The 24738-nt window shown below is 48.1% G+C and overlaps 1 long non-coding RNA gene across 1 annotated transcript in view; it reads right to left on the bottom strand.

Moving 5' to 3' along the window:
• Positions 1-4525: 4525 nt before the first annotated feature.
• The window catches only part of LOC102157214, a 39490-nt gene continuing 19277 nt past the window's right edge, over positions 4526-24738 (bottom strand). Inside the window, exons 8-11 of the long non-coding RNA XR_005372122.1 lie at positions 22285-22572; positions 18023-18237; positions 12983-13285; positions 4526-5823 (exon numbers count right to left, since the gene is read on the bottom strand). This is a non-coding gene — a long non-coding RNA (uncharacterized LOC102157214). The remainder of the gene's footprint in view (positions 5824-12982; positions 13286-18022; positions 18238-22284; positions 22573-24738) is intronic.

The following is a 24738-nucleotide window of genomic DNA, read 5'->3' as shown; positions in this document are numbered from 1 at the left end:
CAAGGATGCCAGTCATATTGGACAGCAGACCCAGCCTACCCCAGTATGACCTCATTTAACTTAACTAATGATACCTGCCATGACCTAATTTCCAAATAACGGAGTATATGAGGGACTGAGGACTAAGTCTTTAAGCTCTCTTTTTAAGGGGAAACAATTCAACCCATAACACCAGCTCTGAATCTGTAGGATCTGCAAGCTAATGGCATAAGCATGAACCGGAAAGACACATAACCATCTGCACCTTCATCTGCAGCCACCTTTGACATATCACTCACCATGTGGCAACAGGAAGACTGATTTAGGCTCAGGCTGGACAGAAAAGGCAGCATTGACTGAAGAGGTGTATTTAAGGTTTATCCTTACAGGGTCACATCATCCATGCTGGGGGTCTCTCCCAACTCAATTCCAACCTATTTTTAAAGGAATGACAGGAGCTACAAGCTCTATCTTGATTTCCTGAGATGCTGGAGCTGAGATGAGATGATGAGATGAGATGAGATGAGATGAGATGAGATGAGATGATGAGATGAGATAAGATGAGATGAGATGTTATCAACTCGTTCCACACACACATAGCATGTGCTTCCCCTCTGTCAAGCCCTGGGAACAGATTTAACATGTGACGTAGCTCCCTACCCTGCGGGCTCCTTGTCCGGTAAGGGAACCCGGATGGGTATAGCGAGAGCTGGACATCTGCTGAGCAGAAAGTACTAGAAAAGCTACAATAGCAGAAGGGGGATGTGCTTTCCTTCCTCCCAATTCATAATTGTGATTATCATCCAAATCCCTGAAAATCACCAAGACGGAGTGGCATACACCCACTGAGCCAGCCAGGGGAGCTGCTGCACGTCATTTTAAAATTTTTTATTCTTACGATTTGTTTGAATTATGAGTCCTTGGTCCCCTTCTACACATTACACATAAAGTTTCCCCTTTGCACATATTCTATTAGTGCTAGCTGCTACCTACAGGGGTAGCAGCACCAGCCACCTGGCTCCCTTTTACATTCTAAATGATGCCACACAGTGCAGTGGAAGAGCCACATGTTTCAGAGTGTCACTTACCTTCATGTTTGACCCTATGTGTCTGTTAATAATTGCAAATCATTACACGTGTTAGTAATCTTCTCTGAGACTTGCTTTGCTCCTCCGCGCCCAGTGAGCTAATATGCTAATTGTTGGGGGATAAACGATAAGGAAGGTGACAGAGACTGTGCGCATAGTAGATGCTCAACAAATGTGCCCTGTCTTTGCTCCTATAATTGTCCATGTTTCGCTGAGTCACAATATTTATCGAACATCTGTTTCAGGCACAGGGAATAGCAGAGTGAGTAAAACAGTAAAACAAATCGTTTGCTTGCTTTCTCAGAGCCTACATCTAGTCGGAGGGAAAAGAGAAGGAATAAAGTATTTTTTCAAGTGAGGTTAAGTGGATGGAAGGAAAGGACAAGATAATCTGATAAGAGACAAGACAAGGAGCTACTTCAGACAGCGCGCTCAGGGAAGGCTGCTCTGGAGGATAAGGAGGCCCCAGCCCTGTGGGGATCTAGGGCCAGGTCCCAGGAGGCCAGTGCAGGCCTGGGGCCAGATGTGAAGGGCATGCTGCAGGAACAGTGCTGAGGCCAGTTCACTGGGGGTCAAAAGGTGGGAGGCGAGGATGGCCAGATGGGAAAAGGCTAGATCCTGCAGGACACCGTTAGCCCTGGCTGGGGTTGGGTTTTCTTCTAAATATGATGGGAAGCCACTGTCATGTTCTAAGCAAGAGTGTGGTTTGAAAGACCACTCTGGCTGCTGTGTGGAGAACGGATGGGCTGAGCAAAGGGGGAAGCTGGTGGACTCCTCGGGGTGGAGGGTGGGGGGTGTCTTGCTCATTTGCCTGTGCAAGAAACAGAGGAGACTTAGACCAGCTAGGTGTGGGGAGAAGCAGGTAGATATGAAGATATTTCGAAGGTGGATTTGAGGAGAAGTGAAAAATTCCAGTTAAGTGTCGAGATATTAACTTTTATAGAAACAACACTCTTTAGTCGTTAGGAAGACTAATCCAAGTGTATCAAGAACTTAATAGCCAGTAAACTATGATCAGGATAAGGAAACAGCTAAAATGTACACAGCACTTCTATGTACTTTTACAAGCCATCTTCACATGCTTTGTTTTAGGTGATTAAAAACCTACATAGCAATGGAATTCTAGGTATTTTTCTGTCTTGAGAAAATATACCCCAGCACACATTCATAATATAGACTCTGGGTCCTGCTCCTGATATACAGACACCAATTTGTGTTTTCTACATTTCCACAACACGTCATCTATGTGCTTGTTTTTCAATGCCAGAATTAAGGTTTTTTCTGCGAAGGAAAAAAAATGCCTTTAAACATTAAGTGATTGATCTCTTGACTTTCTACTGGTGTTGTTCACCAGGATTCATTAGGTCAAGAGGGACCACAGGAGGTCCAAAGAATCCATAAATGTCTTGTGAGCACAGAATGTGGTTTGTTGATCATGCCTGAGAAGCTTTAAACCAGCAATTTTAAATTACTTCACAAGGAATGGATGCATTTCTAGACTGAAGGAGTTGACATGTCTTTGGGGATGAGCTTTGGTCTAGGAACCAGAAAGCCCTTAGATCTGGTTCTGCCACTGACTGTACTTCCTTGGGGGAAGTCAGTCTCTCTCTCTGACCTTCATTTTGCCCATTCAGTAATAATAGCATTTGTCAGCGCATCGCACATCCTTGTTGTAAAGTTGAAGTGAGGTTTCAAGTCTGCAAGCACTTCGAAAACTGTGGCATGCTAAGTTAAAGGGAGGGTTGTTTACTCCCGTGCCTTTGGAGTCACTCTGACAGCACTTGCCCTTGGCAAGTGCTAAGGGCAAGCACTAAGTTAGCACAGGCTTCATGCTCGTGAGGGATGCCAGTGACTTCTTGCCAACACCCTCTCTAGAAGCGATGCCTGCTGGACTAGATGAGCTCACTGGACCCTCCCACGTCTAATAGGCGACCTACAGGAGCACCAAGCTCCCCTTACCACAGACCATTTCCAAGGTTTTGTGATTGAGAAGTTTGGAGACGGGGCGAGTGCGAAAAGTTAGCACCTTAATTGTTGAAAACTCTCAAAGATTCCAAACTTGTAAATCATGAAAGGCCACTGTTTAGCAGGCTGGAATGCTTTTGAAAAAGACCAGCGATCAGAGATTGGCCTCGTTAATAACCACAGTAAAACTAGCTCTTGAAGCTCAAAGACGCAGCTAATTAGGGCAGAAAAATTCAACCTCAAATTAAGTATGTGTGTGTGTGTGTGTGTGTGCATGTGTGTGTGTTTCTGAAGTGTAAAAGCTTTTCTCCCAGAGAAGTATGTCTAAGTATATTTTGGACATCTTCCAAGATCCACTGTAAGACAAAGCCAGGACCGCAAAAATGTCAGGGTGGGGTTAATGAACTCCCCAGAGCATCTGTGTGCCCATCTGTCCAGCGAAAGGGAATAACCAACTTCATCGTCTAGAAGATTACCTAATCCTAAACTTTGAAAAGAGAAATTCGAAAACTGAGATTCCCTAAGGATGTTCTATAATACCTTCCCCTTTTTTTTTTTTTAAGTCATAACTTATGTCCATGACCCAGCACAGTCAGTACTTGAGAACTCACGGAGTACGTCTCCACGTTCTAGATAACGGGGATTTAGATATGAATATCAGCTGGTCCCTGTCCGGAGAAGCTTGTATCTGCTACAGACCAGAGCCTGGTACAGCAAAGAAGCTCAACATATGTTTAGGCCTTCCACTTTACGAGAAGAGATTTTACCCTATGTAAAGGTCAGCTGCAATGGACTCAAAATTTGCCAGTTTTGAAGATTAGATGAAGTCTTAGAGCCCAGTGACTGTTTATCAACTGTCTTATCAGTTTAAACTTAGAGCATCCCAACAGCCTGAAAGCATGGCCTTGTCAATATTACTGTAAGATTTTATCACTTAGTAAAATGTTCCAATAGAAAAGAAGTGGGGCGTTAAGACATCAGCTCGGCTGAGCGACCCAGTGCCCATTTTCTCACCACTGACACTGCCTACATGGTGCAAAAGGTCAATAATCAAACAAGAAAGAAATTTGGAGCCACTGTGGATCCAACCCAGTGTGAGCCATGCCCAGCGAGGAGTATCTGAGACCACAGGTCACTTCAGTACAAATAGGAGAAGACCTGGGCCCTCATAGAGGAACAACTCTCCCATGGGGCGGCATTGAGAGAAGAAGGTGAACTTCCAGCTGAAGACGCTAGGGAGGTTTCATAGGTGCAGGGATCATCAGCCTATATTTTAAAGGATGCCTGGAATTCTGACACATGAACATGGAGCAGAGAGTAAACTTTACTACTCTAAGTGCGGTCCATGGAGCAACAGCCTGGGCACCCTCTGGAAGTGTGTTAGAAATGCAGAATTTCAGGCATCACCCCAGACCTAGGTAGTCAGGATTTACAATTTAGTGAGATCCCCAGGTAATTAATTTGTCTGTGGAAGTTTGAGAAGCACTACTCTAGCTGGGCCACGTGGAGTTTTATTTTGCGGAACATAATCACTGGACAGTTACAGAGTGGGCAAGAAACATCATTGTAGTAGGATCAGGAAACCCTCACCTTTCCAGTCACAGCTAAGAGACTCTAGGAAAAGTGGAGTCTTGGTGTCTGCATCTGCAACATTGATCCATGAGCCCCATTCTGTCTACTTCACAAGTCTGCTTCGAGAGGCACCGAACTAACAAATGTGAAAGCACTTTAGTTGAGTACCCATTTTTGCTGACAACTGGCAGATGCTTTTCCCTTGCAAAGTGCTCTTTTTGAAAATGAGACCGTTAGATGTGACCACAGCCCCTCAGCACTGGCTCTAGTAGGCGATGGCCAGTGGAGATGGCCAGCAAAGCTTCCAGAGAATGCCTCCCTCACAGAAACAAATGGCAGATGGTGGTGGGCATAGGCACAGCAGAGCCCAGGAAGGACAATGCGAGAGCCTGAGGACTAGTCCATCTTATAATACCTGGATGTCCAGGGGGTAGAGGGTCTAAGAAAGCAACAGGCCTGCCCTCAAGGGGCCTGCAATCTTTCGGGGATTAGAACCTTTCCATAGTAGACCTCCAAAGGATTTCGAAAGTATAAACCTAGCTTGCAGGGCCTCTTGTTGTGGTAGATGGAACCACCCAGAGGTGATCTAGCAGGTTGGGAAAGAGGCAGAGGACTATGGTGTAAACACCAGCCCCGCCTCTCAGTAACTGGGATCCTGGGGAAGTCGCCTCACCTCTCTAAGACTTGGCATCCTCAAATGGCAGATGGGGGTGCTGATAACACCCCCAGAGGGTTGTTGTGAAGAAAGGTGAGTTGGAAGTAAACATGCCGAACACATGTGTCCCCCCCCCCCTTCACTACCACATCCCTCATTTTATTTTTTCATAGTACTTAGAACTACTTAATTGTTTTCTGAAAGCAGAAACCGAATGTCTGGTCCCCGTGATATTTTCAGCACCTAGAACAGTGACTAGCACAAAGGAACGGCTTAATAAGAGCCTGTTGAATGAATGAACAAATATTAGCACTCCTTTTGCCCAGATATGGATTTTTCTGGAGCTAAGTTAAATTTTCACTTTTGCAGCCAGAGTTACAAGCGCCAGTGTCGCCTCCGGGTAGTCACATCTCACACTTGGAACCGGGGTTGGTCTTGAGACTCGTGGATGTATCATCACTTCTGGGATGAGGTTACCATGGGTTGCAGTTTCCACTTTTGCTGCTCTGTCATTCTCTTGCTGTGGGACCACTTGCTCTGGGGGAAGCCGTGTCATGAGGAGCCCTAAGGAGAGACCCACATGGTGAGGACCGACATCTCCTGCCGACAGCTGTGTAATTTAGCTTGGAAGTGGGTTCTTAGACTCAGCCTTCAGTGACTGCAGCCTCATGTGGGACCTGGAGCCGGAACCCAGCAAAACCACAAGCAGTCCCTGACACTCGGAAACTGTAAGAGATAATAAATGGTTGTTGTTTCTAACTGCTGAGTTTTGGGGATAATTTGCTGCACAGTAATAGATAATTAACACATTCCCACTGAATGGCCTCCAGATCTTTGGCTAGAGGAAAGAGATGACTTCCCCCACCACCCACCCAGGAGCAGGTAAAGTGAAGTGGGCCAAGATGCTGAGTTATTTGCAAACACGTCTTTAAGAGGATTTCTCTCTTTCCTTTGAAAAAATGGCATCCACGGGGTGGGCATTGTCCTCAAACACTTTGTCAAGCTCATTTCCTGGTACAACAATGAATTTGGCTACAGCAACCGGGTGGTAGATTTTATGGTCCACATGGCATTCAAGGAGGAAGAGCCTCCTAGGCTACCAGCCCCAGTGAGAGCACAAGAACAAGGGAGAAGTCCTCAGCTTCTGGGGAATCCTTGCCCCGGCACATCCCCCAGCACACTGAGAATCTCCCCACCTTGACCTAGTTTCCATCCCAGATACCCCAGGATTTTCCATCAATAAAGCACATCAAACCCAATAAAAGAAAGAAAAAGAAGAAGAAAGAAAGAAAGAAAGAAAGAAAGAAAGAAAGAAAGAAAGAAGAAAGAAAGAAAGAAAAAAGGAAGGAAGGAAGGAAGGAAGGAAGGAAGGAAGGAAGGAAGGAAGGAAGGAAGGAAGGAAGGAAGGGAGGAAGGAGGAAGAGACGAATTGGATCGAGACATATATATAACAGAACATCCCTCCATACATAACACCAATACCTAAGAAAGCCCTCCCCAAAAATCAAAAAGAAAGAAAAGAGGGCAGCTCCGGGTGGCTCAGTGGTCCCGGGGTCCTGGGATCGAGTCCCACATTGGGCTCCCTGCATGGAGCCTGCTTCTCCCTCTGCCTGTGTCTCTGCCTGTGTCTCTGTCTCTGTCTCTGTCTGTCTGTCTGGTCTTTCATGAATAAATAAATAAAATCTTAAAAAAAAAGAAAAAAGAGATGAAGGGAGGGAGGAAGAAGAAAGAAAAAAGGAAAGGAAGGAAGGAAGAAAGGAAGGAAGGAAGGAAGGAAGGAAGGAAGGAAGGAAGGAAGGAAGGAAGGAAGAGAAAAGAAAGAATCTAGGATCCGCAGGCTCCACATTTGACACAGGAAGGTCATCCTGGACCATGGGGGTTCCTTCCACTGCAGAGATTTCACAGGCCCAATGGATGTGCAAAGGGGTTATCTTGCACTGATCCTTAATACCTTTTGTCATCTGGCATTCTGCTTTTAACACTCTACCAACCACAGCTGAGACCTGATTAGAACAGTAAAACGAAACTTTACTAAAGCCTTCAGGAAAGAAATACACACACGAAATACAGAACATCACCCATTGAGAAAATTTGATTGATAAAGAGAGACCCATTTATCTTCACACCATGAGAAGTGTTTCCTTCTTATCTTCCCATCTGCCTCCTTGTAGCTACCAGAACCCAAGACTTTAGAGTACCTACATGGAAATCTCAATTCCCCAAAATTATGGCTGAGCAGAAACTCTCTGAGTCACATCTCCAGCCTTATTATGAACCTATTTCTAAGTGCCCACTGCTTCCCTCATTCTTCAACACTGGGAACAACCAGACTGTAAGGCAGGACTTGCATTCACAGGCTGTAGCATATAAATATCAGCCATCCTTAAATCTCATACCTTCTTAACATGCCCTTGAGGGCTGCCTCTTTATGGTAACAGGGGCTGGGCTGCCTCCCCCCACCATCTCTACATCGTCCATCTTCACTTTAGAAAAACAACCACTAACCTACGTCCTGGGCTTTCTCCTCTACCTTTCAGCAAATAGAAAGACCAAAGGATAATGAATGCTCCTGATCACAAAGTTAATGGCCAAAATAGTCCTGGAATTACCTCTAGGATGTCCCATTTCTAGTCACATAACTCCTGGGATCTCCCAATAATATCTATATCGTGTGCTTTGTCCCATGATTGCACACCTTAGGACTGGAACCTCAGGCTAGTCCAGCCACCCACTCAGTGCTGGAACCCCCACCCCACCACAACATCTTAGACTTTCCAAGTGACAGGCTGCCTACTATCTCCCAAGGCCACTGTATCCATTACAGGACACCTCTAACATTAAACAGCTCCAGCTCATACTGAGCTAAAAATATCCCCCCACCTAACACATGCATCCAATATCTTCCAATATTAAGTGTGTCTCTGCACTCTGGCCCCATGTGACATACCTTGTCCCTCTGCTCCATGGCGGGCCATCAAAGATGTGACCAGAGTGATCATACTGCCCTACATCCTCTCCTCACCAACCACTCCTATATGACATTGTCTCAAGTGCTTTCATCACATTATTCACTTTCATTCTATTCTATTCCGACAATATTCCCTGTAATGTGACAAATCAAGACCTGCACGTCATCCTCTAGGCAAGGTCTGGCCGGTGCAAAATAAAGCTGGACTTACTTCCTTTAAAGTTATCACCATAATTTTATTATTATAACCTAAGTTGACACCAACTGATTTAAAAAGTACATCATCCTGTTGGTTCACAATAATCTTGCGGTAAAAATAAAACCAACCCCTCTGGCTCATTTTCTCATAAACTGTTGTTAATCCAGGCACCACCTGCCCCTTAACCTTAAAAAACTCATTGTAGGCACCTGGCTAAGGACCATATGCTCGTCTGTGTCAAATTTCACTTCATTGATTCTAGCCCATAATGTCAGCTTCAAGAATTATTTTTCATGAAATATTTCAGACATATAAAAAAGAGCTTGAGAGAGAATATAATATCCACCCACCTACTCACAAGCCGGCTTAAGAAAGAAAATATTTTAGATCTGATGGAACTCCCTGTGTGCCCTTCCCCTTTCTTCAGAAAAGCTACCATTTTGAATGTGATGGTTATCACCCCAACCCATTTCTTTATTTATTTTATCATATTGTTTGATGTTTTTTTAAATTTTTTTTTAAATTTTTATTTATTTATGATAGTCACACAGAGAGAGAGAGAGAGGCAGAGACACAGGCAGAGGGAGAAGCAGGCTCCATGCTCCGGGAGCCCTACGTGGGATTCGATCCCGGGTCTCCAGGATCGCGCCCTGGGCCAAAGGCAGGCGCCAAACCGCTGCGCCACCCAGGGATCCCTGTTTGATGTTTTTAAATATTGTATGATTTCATTTCAGAGCCTAACATATCCCTCTGAAACTTACTTTTTTTCACTCAGAATTGTATTTATGATATTCAATCATGCCGATACATGTAGCTGTAATTTATTCATTGGCCCAAAGTCTGAGGAAGTGACCAATTTGTTTTCAAGTTGATGATCATTACAGTTTGCTTCCAGATTCCTCCATTACAAAAATGCTGTCAGGAGCATCATTATACGTGCTTCTCTCCGTATGTGTACAAGGATATCTCCAGTTACTTGCCCCAGAGAACTACTAGATCACTGATTATGAGCATCTTCTGATATATAAATATTGCCAGCTCGTTTCCTGAAATGATGGAGCAATTTAACACTTCCGTCAGCAGTGTGGGAGAGGTGCCGTGGTTCCACGTCCTCACGAAAGGTCAGCAGGTATCGGGCTTGATTATCAGCCAATCTAATAGGCATGAAAATGTTTCTCATTATTGTTTTACTTCTCATTTATCTGTCATTTGTCTCTAATCTTTATCTTGATAGCTGTTGACTCTACCTCCCCTATTCATGTGGTATATTAGTGAGAGTGCTCTTGAACACAAATAACTACACAGTCAACTAAAAGCAGCTTAAATATAAGAAACCTGAAGATACAGTGCTTCTTGATTTGGTCAACTTAGTGGCATTAGGACCAGGGGCTTCATTTCTCTGCTTTCCCATCTTCAGCTTCGATCTTTGCCTGCCTCGTGGCGGCAAGGTGGCTGCCCCACAAATTCACACAACTGCATCCAAAGGCAGGCAGGCTGTTCCTCCTCCTCTGTCTCTTTCTATCAGTGAGGAATACCTTTTTCAGAAGCCCCCTAACCAGATGTCCCTGACTTCCCTTCATTCCACATTGATTAGGATTTCTTTCTGTACCCATGACTAAAGTGATAACAAGAAGGAAATAGAATTTCCATGGTCAGTTTAGACTAATCAACATTCACCCTTGGGGATAGAATGATTCCCCTTCCTCTAAGCACACGAGAGGGTAAACTCCTCCCTCCCCCATTGTGGAGATTTTCTAACAATAAAGAAGAATGGGAAGCAATGGGCACTGGGTAACAAGGCGAGTGCCCATCACAGCAGACAAATGAAGTCCTTTAAGGCTGAAATCTAGAAAAAACACTGAATTCTAGAAAACATTCTGATCCTCCAGATGGGCCACAGGGAGATTCTGGGCACCTGGGCTGGCTAGGACTCCCACACTAAGGAAGCAGCTGGAGGGCCACCGCTCAGCCCCAGACCCCCTCACACCCACACAGACGTGGAGTAGCGGGGCCTGAGACAGGAGAATCACCACTCTGCACTAGGAATCATGATAGTTTCCTTTGGCCCCTCATTTCTTCCCTCATTTCTATTTTTTGAGAATCCCTGTAAACTAAAAATAAATGGAAAATTAACTTTATTTTTTATTTTTTTTCTTAAGATTTTATTTATTTATTCATGAGAGACAGAGAGAGAGAGAGAGAGAGAGAGAGAGAAAGGCAGAGACACAGGCAGAGGAAGGAGGCTCCATGCAAGGATCCCGACATAGGACTCAATCCCAGGTCTCCAGGATCAGGTCCTGGGCCAAAGGCAGGCACTAAACCTCTGAGCCACTCAGGGATCCCTGGAAAATTAACTTAAAAAAAAAAAAAAAGGCCTGCCTTCAATACAGCATTCAGGAGGAAAGGAAAGGAAAGCTGATGCCACAAGAGGGGTGCAGAGTAGGAGTGAGGTGGTCTGGGGAGGGGAGGAGGAGGGCGTGTCTGAAGGCTGCTGGCAGCACAGGTCAGCTAGGAGAGGTGAGCGGGGCCTCTGAGGTGAGTGGACAGAGCAGGGAACCTATAACCCAGGCCTCTAGCAGCAGACCTTAGCTTTTCCTTCTCTTTCCTGAAGCTCTGGACCGTGGACACTTTGCAGAACAGAGTGACAAGACCCAGAGCCCTCTCAGCCACTCGTGATTGGGAAAAGCAACGTGGGGTGGTCTAGGCTGCCAGCCAGAAGTGACCGGAAGTGAGAGTTGTGGCTCCCACCTGAGTTCAGCCCAGTTCCCCTCATCGGGTCAGCATCTGCAGGCATCTCTGGGGACCTGCGAGCCCCTCTAACATGACTGCCTGCTGGCCAGGCCACCCTAGGTGCAAGAGACAGACGCTGAGCCTCCAACAGCGAGAAGCCCCCAAAAGGTGGGAAGCTGGGGAGCAAGGCAGAGGGGGAGGAGAAACATTTTCAGGGAAAAGAAAATGGGGTTAATATGGAGTTCGGTGTCTTTGAAAGTAGCCCAGGGCTATAGCACACGCTCTTGGTGATTTTATGTGCACGATCTTGAGCCACACCACTGCTGCACGAAGCTAGCGCTGGTAGCATCCAAGTGGCCCCAGAGTAATAGAAACGTACATTTTTAAAAATCACAGAAGTCACTCTGGTGATGAAGCTGCTCTTACCAGAGCACACGGACCCCAGCGGTTGCTTTGCCTTCCAACTTGTGACATTTTTACTACTCTTACTTTTTAAACATGGAGCTCCATGGGTTCCTCCAGACTCAGATTTTCCACCCTCCTTTCTGCACCTACTGTTATATTCAAAGAATTTTTAACTTTTTCCCAAAACTTTCTCTTCCCTTCGTATTTCCAGCCACCGCTGGAAACATAAGGGGATCCAGTTTCCTACCCCGAGCTCCACTCTTATGCCTCCAAGGATATCCCTTCTTCACACACGGTGCGTGTCTTTCCTTAGGATCGTAAGTTGATAGAAATGTTTACTACTTTTGCGATCCATCCAATTCTTTCCAAACTGGGACTATTCCCATCTTGTTTATGGTCTTTGGGGATGAGATTTTCTGATCCAGAACCTCAGATTGGTATTGCGGCCATTTTCTGGAGCCCTTAAAAATATCAAATTTAGTATAGAAATAAAAGCACCACTGGTGTTTCTGTCCCGTGAGACCAAAACCAAAGATCCTTTAAAAGTGGCACTAGAGACCAAAAGTTTTCCTGGGTGCTGATTCATTCCTCATCAGCCATATCAGTGATTAAATATTTACATGCCAAGGAGTCTGTGATTAAATATTAATTTCCAGCCAGTCTGCTATGAAATATTTAAGGGCTGGTGAGTCAGAAATATGCAGCTTTCAGCTCAGAACAAGAAGAGACCCGTCAAAGGCTGGACACTAGATGATGAAGCAGGTGCATGAAGACAAGTTGATGAGGAAGTGTATCAGGTACACCTGGACCCGGACGCCCCGGCTCCACAGAACTGAGATTGTGTGCACCCACACTGGGCTGCTCTGTGTGTGAGTGATGATTCGCCAACACAAACTTATTATGTGCGTTTTAGAGATGGTAACACTGAGGCGTAGAGAAGTGGAAGAAACCACCCTGGGTTTCACGATCAGCGAGGAGGGCTGTTGACTAAGTTTTTCACTTTTGAGCAGGAATTCATTTTTTTTCTGCCCCAGAAAGACCCAACAAGGAATTCTTGTGCAGTTTTTGTATCATTAAGAAATCACTGGCTCGGGATCACTGGGTGGTGCAGCGGTTTAGCACCTGCCTTTGGTCCAGGAAGTGATCCTGGAGTCCTGGGATCGAATCCCACATCAGGCTCCCTGCATGGAGCCTGCTTCTCTCTCTGCCTCTCTCTCTCTGTGTCTCTCATGAATAAATAAATAAAATCTTAAAAAAAAAAAAAAAAGAAATCATTGGCTCTAATATTTCAAATGGAGGGAGTTTCATACCGGCAATTGGTTACAAAGAAGGTAGAAGGACTGGAAGATCAAATAAGGACTGGTATTGGTAGAACTAAGGAAAACGGGGGGTAACAGAGATCAAATGCTACCAGCACCTACCTGAGCCAGTGCTTGGAAGCCTGTTCCTGGGCTGAGTTCCTGGAGATGGTAGGTGGGTGGTTCTGGATCTACTCGAGAGGCATCTTCTCAGCCAGAGTCACGGCTGCTGAAAAAGATGCTGACTCTTGCCAGCCAGGCCTGGGACCTCCCTCAGGTGACCTCCCTGGACAACTGCAGCTCGGTTCCATCACTCAGGCCTTCGTGTTCTGCCTTGTGTCCTGCCTGCACCTGGTGGGCTTGTCTTTCGATAGAGATTGTCTTGTCTTTGTTTCTCATCATTTCTCACACTTTCTTTTTATCTTCCTAGTGAATCAAAGTCATAAAGAGAATAATTCATTTCACATGTTTTACAGTTTATAACATGTTTTTACACCCATAATCTCCATTGATCCCAAAAAGAGCCCTGTAGACAGAAAGCAGGGGCCGTTATTCCCACGACTGAATGTTCCAGGCACAGCAAGGCTAAGTGACTTGCTCAAGGGTACACAGCAGAGTACCTGCCGTATAGCAGATGCCTGAAAACTCCTGTTGAATAAATTACCAGTGGAAAGACTGAATGGGCCATTGTCATCATTCATAAAAACCAGGGATGGAAGTATTAGTCGAAGCTCAACAGGAGAAAGATTTTGCGAGCAGAGAAACAGATGAGGCTGTTGAGATGGAACCAGTGGGGAAAGGGGTGATATTAGTTTCCCCAAGTGGCTCCCAGAATCTACAGACAATGGTACGTCAGCCTATTTTAAGATTAGGCAGGAGGAACATTCTAATTACGGAAACCCTTGAAAGTGGGCTATTGCTTCTGGAATCCCTGCCTCTTGCCCATCACCCCTGCACACCCCTGACCTCTTTGGGTTTGGGAAATTGGTGTTCGCCAACTGCTCAGTGGATCGCACCAGATTTCTGACTGTCCATCCATATCCTATTGCCCTTGTCATCCCCTATCACCCGCATGTCCCACCCTCACCAACCTGTCCTCTCCTTACCCTGAGTCTCCTGGGCATCTGCCCTTCCCAGCTCCCGCCCCCTCCCACACCCACCACCCCTACTGTTACAAAAACAGACAGAGCCTACTGGCCCTATTTCTCCGATCCCTAATCCAGGGTGACATTCCAGGCAAACCACCACATCGTTCCCTTTCTCTTGCTGTTTAGGGCCTGCTTTATGCTGACTCCATTGCACTTGTTCTGAGACAAGGGGGAAGATGTGCAGTCTATTACCCTTATAAACCAGCTCCTTTCTTCCTCTCTCTGCCATTTAAAAGGGCCTTTCTATTTGACTGAACAAGAAAAGGAACTCTAAGAGGGGAATTAACATTGTCCCCATTATATTGTCCAATTAACACTTGTCCCGTCAAAGACTGAGTAGGAAGCCGGGAGCCTTGGTCAATGAGAACTTTTAATCCCTCAGGTAAATGCAAAGTCGCATTGAACACGATCAAAGGGCAGATCTCAATATATTCTCTCCCCAAGCCCCTTCCCTCCCCCCTCATGCATAGGACTGTATGAGGCTGCTAAATTCTGGTTTGAATGAGTCTCAACCTTCCTTTGTGGCCACGTTGGGTGAAAGTGTGGGGGATGGTTGATCAGACATTTAAAAACTCACACCAAGGCTCTTAATTACATTCAAGACAAAGACACCAACACAGACGTGGTGAAGTAATGACAACCCAACCATCTTCTTTTTTAAAAACCTATTTCCTCTCGGTAGGTACGAGGCCCAGCACTGTTATGAACAAAGTAAATTATGCAAATAATTAATCCTTTAGGAGGATGGAATTTGGGGGTCACTTTCTTCGTTTGATAGAATGTCCGCGTTCGCTGAGATTTGACCCATGAGAAACCACCGGGCAGATCGAGTGCGGGCTGCAGCAGCAGAAAGGCAGGGAAGGGCAGGGACTCTGCAACACTTGGTGGCCACTTCCCCATCTCCCCCCATCCCAACACGCCCCTTTTCACACAACAGCTGCTCAAAACTTATTTATATATGAAGATGTCTGGAAAAGTTATTTGCTTAAGGATTAATTTAAGACCCAGAACACTTCTGAAAGATTCAAACTGGTTTACTAATGTGAAAAATTAATCTAGGAGGAAAGCGAAAGGAGGAATGGTGGGTCAAAGCCCAGGGTGAGCGCGGTCACAGAAGTTCACACCGGTCACTCCTGTCCAGTTGTTGCTGATGATCCCCGGTGCCGACGAGCTCTGTCTGGCTGCAAAATCTGTATCGTCCAGAGCGTATCTACTTAAATACACTTCAAAATAAGAATGCAGTATGAACAAATGGAATAGCCTGGAGCAAGCACGTAATAGGAAGCCTCTCTCAAGGAGCAGGTCACGCTCCTCACCTTCTGGATGCTCGGTCTGGCAAATGCCTTTATGAAATTATACAGAATGGTATCAAGTGAAGAGGACATTCCCCTGAGATCTGCCCCAGTCCAGGTCTCCAGAGCAGACTGGATGACAGAGAGGTACCACGCAGCCCCTCTGGAGTCTGGGGCGGTCGGTGACAGTCGGAGGGAGCGTGGCTTGGGGCTCAGATGATTGGGAAACCTCAATAAACCCATAACAAAATGTCAGCGGTCTCATCACACTGGCAAGGCTGGGGCTGGGCTGTCCATGAAGCTTTGACTCAGAGCCACAATGACCAAAAGAGCCAGTCGATGTGTGATGCCGCCACTCCTCATCCACCAAGGTTATCAAGACGTGAGTGAGCTTTACTATCAAGCCAGAGCGTGGGGAGAACAGAGGGAAAAAAGGGCCCTCGGGGACTCCTAATCTATGTGCACGCTTACCACCCTCCTGGCACTGACATCAACACATAGGCATCCTTGCTATTCCACCCTTTTTAGGATTTTTTTTAATACACGTGGCTCCTTTAGTCTGAAATGCTTTCTCCCCACTGGGGTCACTCCCCACCTCCTTCAGGCTTCTGTTCAAATATCACCTTATCAGAGAAGGCTTTGCCCATCCCATATAAACCAAGACAAACAAATTCCCATCACTTTCCGCCTGCACCCCAACCCAGCCCTACTTTTTTCCATAGTCTTAGTCTATCAGGGAACATTATATATATATATATATATATATATATATATATATATATATATATACACTTATTATTTCTCTGTGTGGGGCTCCTCCTGTGTTGCCATGGTCTGGAATGCTCTGTCTCATTGTCGGTGGGCATGCAGGACTTACTGGATGAGTGAGGTAGAGGAAAGACTAGTAACCTACATGGTAGGGTGAGATGGAGGAGCCCCAAAGCACTTTGCCTGGAAGGGAAGATCAGCTTGAGTTAGCATGGCAGGAGGGCTTCCTGGAGGGGGGTAAGTGGCAGCTGAGCATTGAGGGTCAGGAAGCACTCTGATCGTAAAAATGATAATTAGGGTGACCATATAATTTATCACCCAAAATAGGACACTTTGGGAGTGAAAAGAGAGCTATTAATAATTACACCAGGGCAACAGGCATAAAATAGGACTGTCCCAGGCAAATCAGAATTTATGGTCACCCCGGTGATGATTAACTAGTAAAAGAAACACCCTACTTGAAAGTGGACGTGGTTGGGTTGTATTCCAAGGAACACCCCGTAGAGGTCTCTAAGGCCATTGGCCTATGGACAGGAAGGGTCTGTCCCGAAGGAAGTGGAGATCCCCATGGCATCCCCCCAAGGAAGAGGTGGGCCTCACACACTCTGATGCAGAATCCATGTCTTGTGTGCAAAGCAGAGGGCACTGCTTTCCACTTAGTTCAAAATTTTCCAGGTCTCATCTTCTCAGGGCCTTATTTTGAGTCCAGAAGAACTCCTGGGGAGGCACCGAGACAGTACCCAGGGGGCAGGGAGCTGGAGTGGGAGGCAACCTTCTAGTAGTAGGGAGTGAGCTGGCTCTGATGTACCTCACTACCCCAATACGAGATTTCTTATTTATTTCCCTCTTGTTGTCCCAGAGACAGTCAAGCATTTGACTGTGACAGCCTGGCCTCCACGATCTCATGTCGTGGGAAAACAGTCATTTGTCCTCAATAGAACAGAGGGATAAAGGGGAGATAGATGATTTGTAGACCAAGAAGTGTCCTCAAAAGAAATGAATAAAATAGCTCTTAAGACAGTGATTTTCAAACTGTATTTTAGCCTATGAAAAATTAAATCAAATGTTCTGATTCTAATTGGACAAAACTTAATAAAACAAAGGATTTCTGGTTTGATCAGGAGTTTTACCTTCTCTTCCTCTCTCTCATCCCCTCCGCCACTGAGGAGCTCTCACGAAGTCCCTAAATGATGCTCTGTGGAGCCGGGTGTGAAGACCCCAACCCTACAGAACCACCTGGCCCGCATGGAGCCAAGGCTATCATTGCAGAGGGTCTGTTGGGGCCAAAAGTGGCTTGGATTTTTCTTTAATTTTGTTTTATTTTATTTCATGTCCCTTGATTTAACTTTGTGTCATTTCATCTTCGTGACCCTTCCATGATGTCCTGAAAAGTCTGAAAGTGATGCAGACATTAAACATCGCCAGGAAGATTTATGGGCCGATCCCAAACCCACAGAGCCAGGGTCCCATATACATGCAGTGCCCTGTCCCCTAGTCACCCAATGGCCTACACACAGACAGCCTTTTGTGTCTTGACCCTCAGTCATTCCTGGCCAGGCACCACCTCCTAGATCTCTCTGAAGTCAGGGCCACAGAGATCTTCAGTGTTGCCTCCATCCTGAGAGATGACTACAGCTCCTCATGACCAGCATGCACCAGAACCCACAACCAGGAACCAGGGGAAGACCAGAAAGGCACATAGGGTACAAATCCAAGGTGACATCCTTCTCAGTAGAGGTAGTACATCCTAGATGTGCCCCAGCTGCCTCACCTGCCTTGTCCCAGTCTTGGGAATGGGCTCTAATCTTCCAAACCTTCCAGAGAGAAGCATCTAGAATTCATATTTTTACTAATATGGAACCCCTTTCATTGAATCGTATGGGTGAGTTACCATGCTAAGGACCCCACTCCAAGGGTGAGCAGGGGAAACAATGAGGGAGGAATAGAACACCCACCCTACTGCGTAAGAAAGTCACGTCTGCAGACCCATGGAGCTCATAAGGGACCGCCATGTGCACACAGCAAGCCAGGCAACGTGGTCGCTGCTGTGCTTGCTCACGTGTTCTTCCTTCCTCTGGGGTCTTCAAGTGCCACGTGGAAGAGGCCGGGTGGAAGGAGACACTCAATTTCTTGATCCATCTGTTTTGAAAGAGTTACGATTTTCCCAAAGCTGAAAAGAAAGATATCAGTGTGAAAAAAAATGGTTTGAGAGAAGCCAGCACGGAATTTGGGCAATCGGGTCACCAGCCATGCCTTTAGAGGTCCACGCTTTTCTAAAATGAGCCCTATCTCCCCAGCAAAGTCAGCAGCAGGAGCAGAAAGGCAACCAGATGTATGAACCTCGACAGTGCTTGGGGGCCTACACGCCTTCTCTCCTTGCACTTACCCCAAGCCCCCGGTGAGACAGTGCCACGCTTAGCTGGACTGCCCAGTCTGACTCCCAGCCCACCCCTCCTTCCTAGCTGTGCATCAAGTTACTTAACCTCTCCGTGACTCAGTTTCCCCATGTGCCAAATGGAAATGTTAATCACTCCGAATCCATAGTGGTGCTGGGAGGGTGATGTGAATACACACACATACATGCAGCTCCTGCATACAGAGTATGGTGGAATGAGTGGGGGCCACAACCTCCTAAGGGGTGACTGTTATATCCATCATCCCCCCTCTTACGTCTGAGGCCGTGGGGCTGTGCGTCACCCAGCCGGGGAGCGGTGGAGCCAGGCTGAGAGGGAGGTCTGGCTGGTATCGCACCTCCAGCCCCCGTGAAGCCAATGCACCATCTCCTGGAAGTTGTCTCTTCAGATCCTCACGGGCCCATGAGGAAGGCACAGCAGGAATAATAATTCCCATTTTATAGGCAGGAAGACAGACCCACAGGGTCTCCCACAGGCCAGCAGGGGCCCTTGGTCCCCTGAGCCCTCTCCTCCAGCCCAGGCCAGGCCTGTCCGGTGGCTCCCTCGCAGTGGCCCTGCCCCACCCCTGCTAAGACACCTGCTGTGAGTGCCAGCCCTCCCCCTTCCTGGCACATTCACCGTGATGGTCAGCTCCATTTCGCCGGGCCAGGTGAGGACTCCCGGCCTCACTGTTAGTGAGAAGCCTCACCGGACTGGGGCTCTGGTGCCCTGGCCCCATGAACCAGGACCTCCCCACCCGAGGCCACTCTCTTTGTGCCAACATGCCCTTTTCAGCTCAGGCGGTGGTCCTCACAGGCAGGGGTGCTGAGGACCCCCACTTCCTCAGGAGACCTCAAGAACATCTAGAGTTGCAGAAAACACCCTGAGAACCACAGATCTAATCCTGGCTTCTGCATAGATGAGAAGCTGGAAGCCCTGGGAGGCCAAAGGCCTGACCTAGGTGACACCGCATGTTGGGAGAAGGATGAGTCTCTAACCAGTTCCTTTGTCTCCGGGCCCCAGCTCATCCCAGTGAGTGAAGCTGGCTCTCTCCCCTCGTTCCCAGGCTCCTCTGATCCAGAACTTCTTTCCCATCACTCCATCTCCCCATACCCCATAAACCAGAGGGCACGTTTCAAGAGAAAGTCATCTTCTGGAATTTGGGTGTTCAATCCAATCAACTAGGTATCAGCTACATGGCTTTGAGCAAGTTACTTAACTTGGCTGAGCCTCAAATTCCTCTCCTCTGTAGGAAGGGGGTAGTGCCGCCTATATCCTACTTTGCCTTGGGAATTAGATGCAGAAAGTGTAAGTGACAATATGGAATAATGATTTGTCATCCTGGATCCACCGAGTGTCAGGTACTGCTCTCGATTCTGGGGGCCCACCCAGGAGCTGACATCGGGACACCTTGATTCTGATGTTGAAGATGTCAGTTCTGGAGATAGAATTTTTAACGATTTTAAGATAAAGTAAGGTGAGAGGGGCTACTGGTTGGAGAGACAGGGAGGATCTCTGAGGAAGTGACAGCTCAGCAGGGACCTGAATGAAGGAAATGCGTGAAGACAGAGAGAGAGGAGTCCCCACACCACAACCCCACTAACGCCAGTGGCCCCTACACACCAATTGCAGCCCATGCACAGTTCAGAGCAGAGGCTCACATGGGACCTGTGGGCATGACAAGGACAGAATGCCTTTCTGGGGGCTTTGCCTTTCATGTTTCTGCATGCAGGTGCCCAGAGTCTCCTCACGGGGGTCCTCATGGCGCAGGAAGCCAGGACACAGTCTGCCCAGTCCAGTGTTCTGGAGACCAGTAGGGCATTGCTGCACACCCCAAACTGGGCAGAAGCAGGTTGGGCCAATAGACAGACACACCGAGCTTGATGGTCCAAGATGCGGAGACCTGCCAGGACCCTGGCTCCTTGAAGGGGTGTGCGTCCAGTGAGTGGCTTGCCCACATCTACCCTTACAGTCTACACCCCGAGGAGCGCACTGTGCTGTGCACAAAGCCCCGGCGGCCTAGCCTTGCGTTCACGCCTCACTGCAGTGCTTCATCTTCCCTGCTTGCTCCTGCCCGGCACTGTGATCTGCTGAGACAGCCTGCATGTGACCGCAGAGCACTGGTTCTGGAGCGTGTGTGTGCAAGCAGGCTCGTGCACATGTGTGTGCATGCACTCCCGAGCGCATGTGTGCAAACACGCCCCACACTCTTCATCTTTCCTCTTCTCTCACTGCTTTCTCTACCTTTTAAACACTGTCATTTCTGGCACATAGGATGCCAAACGTATGTCAAGGACCATCTCTGTGATTAGCAAGAAAGGGAAAAAGAACACAGATGGCAGAGGAGCAAAACAGAGCATCCATAACTGAGGGCTACCCTTTGGCGACTGTTCCTTCCAGCCTCCTTATTATTGTCCCAGTGACCCCCTGCTGCTTCTAGGTACACTGGGCACTAGTGTGCCTTTTAATGGGGGGGGGGGGAAGATGTGGGGTAATGGATATTCTAGGAGATTCTTGGGGGAGAGACAGGGTTGGCCCTGCAGAGTGTGGAGCCTGGGTACTGCCCTTCTTGGTTCAAATAGAGTGTGCGCACCCTCTCCCCTACCGGGGCACATCCAATGGGCACGTCTCTTCCATCTTCTTTTGGCCAGAAAGCGTTCTCTTTCTTTCCATTATGTTTTATAGTCTCAGGCTAATAATAATAATCCAGCCCAACTGGTATTCATTCAGAAGGCAATGGTATCGGCTGATTGATAGTAATTAATTCAATGTCATTTAGTGGGTGTTTTTAAATAAACCTTTCTGGATCTTGCAGGGGAAAGGAATGTCTTCAACATCTATCCTCACCTCCAAAAACTTGGCATTCTGTGATACTGTGGAAATTCGAGGGTGGATTCTGGTCTGGCAGAGAGATCCTGGAGTACTTCCTGGGGGAGGTGGTTTTTAGGAAGGGCATTGAAGGAGGGGAAAAACAGAACAGAGGGAAAATATATTCCAGGGAGAAGAAGGCTCAGGAAGAAATGCCGAAAGTCTGGAACACATGAAAGATTTTCAGAGAGCGGTGCCTAGACCGACTGGCTAGAAAACAAGAAGTGTGATAAGCTGCTGGGGTTAACATATGTGAAATCTTCTTTCATAAAGTGCATTAATCTTGCAAATGTTAGTTGCTATTTTAAGGCTGGAAAGGCCAGCAGGGGCCTCGTGAGAAGCTTCGAATGCCCCACCCACAAGTGTATTCCTGGTCAATTAGAGGCCTTATGGGGGGCTTCAGCAGGAGGCTGGTAGGGTCACACTTCTGGAGGCCAGATGGTGGGTGGGCTGGGGAGAAAGGCGACCAGCAAGAGCCAATGAAGTCCTGACCCAAGGCAGGGAAGAGGAGTCAGAGAGGCAAGGAAGTAGATGCGGGCCTTGCCCGAGCACAGCATCAAGCAGCGAGGGTGTGGTGCCCTCATGAGAACATGGTGTGAGCCCTAACCCTTCCTCCCTCTCCCCTCCATGGCTCCTCATGGGACTTTGGGCAGAGGTCTGAGCCTCAGATTCTCATTAGATGCCCAGCTCTGTGTGTACGGTGGTCTCATCGGTCAGCCTCCTACCTTTGTAGGCTTCCAAGCCTCTGTGACTCACCTTTTAGTAACACCAAAAGCAGAGTCTCGTTGGCAACTGGTGAAAAGAGTGAATCAAAAGATAGAAGAATCTATTAGTCACTTATCCTCTGAACTTAACTCCGGTTAGATCAAGCAGCAGAGAGGAAGTGAGAAAAGACAGGCCAGAGACAAATACTGTCTGTGCAGTTGTTCAACTGGGTTGCAAGGTGGGTGACATACTGTGTGAGGGACGAGTGACTTGAACACGTTTTCCTCTCTGACTGGCTGATGCCAGGCCTCGGTGTGATGCAGGGAGCTGGCGAGACATTTCCAGATACCGTCATCCAGACCCAGAGCAACCAGCTCAGGTCCCACGGGCTCCTTGTGACCAGCGAGGAAATCAGTGTCTCCTTTGCAGGACTCCCAGCAGGGCCTCTGAGCTTGCCAGAGGAGAATTCTCCTTGGTCGGCTGAGTTTACAGAGAGAAGGGGCAGCCCCTCCATCTGGAAAAAATGTTCATGGTGCCTGCTGGAAATCAAAGAACAACCAAGTCGCAGGCCTGGATGGTCAAGGGTTGACCTTGAGTGCAAACATCCAGAAGCTGGGTAGATGGGGAACCCAGCTCCACAACCCACTAGCAGTGTGACCCCAAGCAAGTCACAAAATTGTGGAGACTCAGATGCTTCATCTGCAAAATGGGCATGATAAGGCCTATGCTGTGGGGCTTTTGGGGGGAGCAAAGGAGATAGTGGATACTAAGGTGCTTTGAGATTCAAAAATATTGTTCTTACCTTGATGACAGTGTGCTCCCCGGGACATAGCCTTTTGGCAAGGACACCTCCCAACTCTTTCCTCCTCCCCACCTTCCCCCCAGCTAAGCTGCCCTCAGGCCCTCACAAGTCACGGGAGAGCTGGATTGCAGTTCCATTGAACCATCCGCCCTGCCACCCTGCTGCCTCTGAGCCATCCAGGCGTTCCCCGGACATGTGACCTTGACTAAGTCACTTCACCTCCGTGAGCATCACCCTCCTCACCACCATGTGAGCCTGTGGCTAGGACTTCAAAGTCCTCAGCACCCATCACCTGCTAAAATAGAGCCCCTGCCCCAACTTTCCCTGTGACCATTGTGAACCCAGGCAGGCTGTGTGACCACTCTGAGCCTCAGGTTCATCTTCCACAAACAAATATTAAAAGTACTTAATGCCGGGAGCCATACGAGAAATGAATAACCTGATAAATAAAGTGCCCAGCACCATTCCTGGTTCATGGTAGGTGTTTAACAAGGAGTGACCCCCTTTCTCATTCCTGTCCCCTACTCTGCCCCCAGGCAGGTTTAAATCCTTAAACTGTTGGCCCAAATCTTTGGTAAATCATAAATCCACCTGACAAACATCTTCCATCTCCTTTAACCATGATTTAATCCTGCCTTGATTGGTGAAAACACTAGGTCTAGTATCTGTTCTCCTGCTCCTGTAAAAAAGCCAGAATTGGGGCACCGATTCAGTGGGTTCAGCAGCTGACCCTTGCATTCAGCTCAGGTCTTGATCTTAGGGTCATGAGAACGAGACACACATCGGGCTCTGCAGTGGGCATGAAGCCTGCTTAAGGTTCTCTCTCCCTGTGCCCCTCCGCCCCTCCCTCCCCTACTCATGTGTGCCCTCTCTCCCTCTTAAAAAAAAAGCAAGAATCACCCAGTGACTTGAGGATTTACAGGATACATGGACATTTATGGGATAATGGAAATCCTGTTTATAACCTACTTACAGTACCAGGAATGCCATTGAACAGACACTGAGTCCCCACTGTGTGCCAAGCATGGTGCCGAACACCTGAGAGGTCGCAGAGGACAGAGTGGTCGCTGTGCTCATGGAGAAGACCAACGAGACAACGATGACACTGTAATGCCAGAGAAGGGAAGGCCAGGGGGCCTGGGCCTCAGCTCACCCTGGGGGCACCCCCGAGAAGACACTGGAAGGGCGGAGGCAGAGGCAGAGGTGAGGCCTCTAGAGGAGGAACAGTTTCCAGCAGACAGGCAGGCAGCTGAATTCAGAACGTGGGTTTCACCCCAGTTAGGATCGGCCACTAGCAGGGAAGACAGGGACCCCCTGGGGACCAACCCAGATGGCTAGCCAAGTGTGTGTGCATGTGAGCAGTTCCCCGGGGCCAGCCTCCACAGCTTCCCCAAACCCTCCAAAGGACCTATGCCTGGTACTCTTTCTCTGCCCGCCCCCCCCCAAGGTCAAGAACAACTGCGGGGGCGGGGGGGGGGGGGGGGCTATTTGCACACATGTCCCTGGGGGCAACCGCCCTGCACTGTCCTCGGGTGGGGGGAGCAGCCCACCTGCCCTCGGGGCCTCCCATCCGCACCCAGAGTGGGGCCTGTGCGCAGGGCCAGGGGCGGGGTGCCGAGGGGGCAGCGGAGGGGTCAGGCCAGGGTCACTAATGGGGAGGAGTGTCTCTCATCAGAACCCCTTCCCTGAGAGCTCATCGATTATTCATGGCCATTAAGAGGCCAAACTTCCTTCTAAGGGAGGGACCCAGGGCTCAGAGGGCAGCCGGCCGGGGGGGCAAAGGAGGCCTGGGGACAGCCCCAGCGGGAGGGCGCCATGGGCTGGAGGTGGCCGAGGTGGCTCCGCAGAGCAGGGAGCGGCCCAGGCAGGCCCCCGGCAGCCTGCGACCCCGGCCTGCACGGAG

Source organism: Canis lupus, chromosome 17, assembly GCF_011100685.1.
Source record: "Canis lupus familiaris isolate Mischka breed German Shepherd chromosome 17, alternate assembly UU_Cfam_GSD_1.0, whole genome shotgun sequence".
In the NCBI taxonomy this organism is placed as follows: domain Eukaryota; kingdom Metazoa; phylum Chordata; class Mammalia; order Carnivora; family Canidae; genus Canis; species Canis lupus.
The sequence above is the reverse complement of the archived record's forward strand: the minus strand, read 5'-3'. Positions and strand labels throughout refer to the sequence as shown.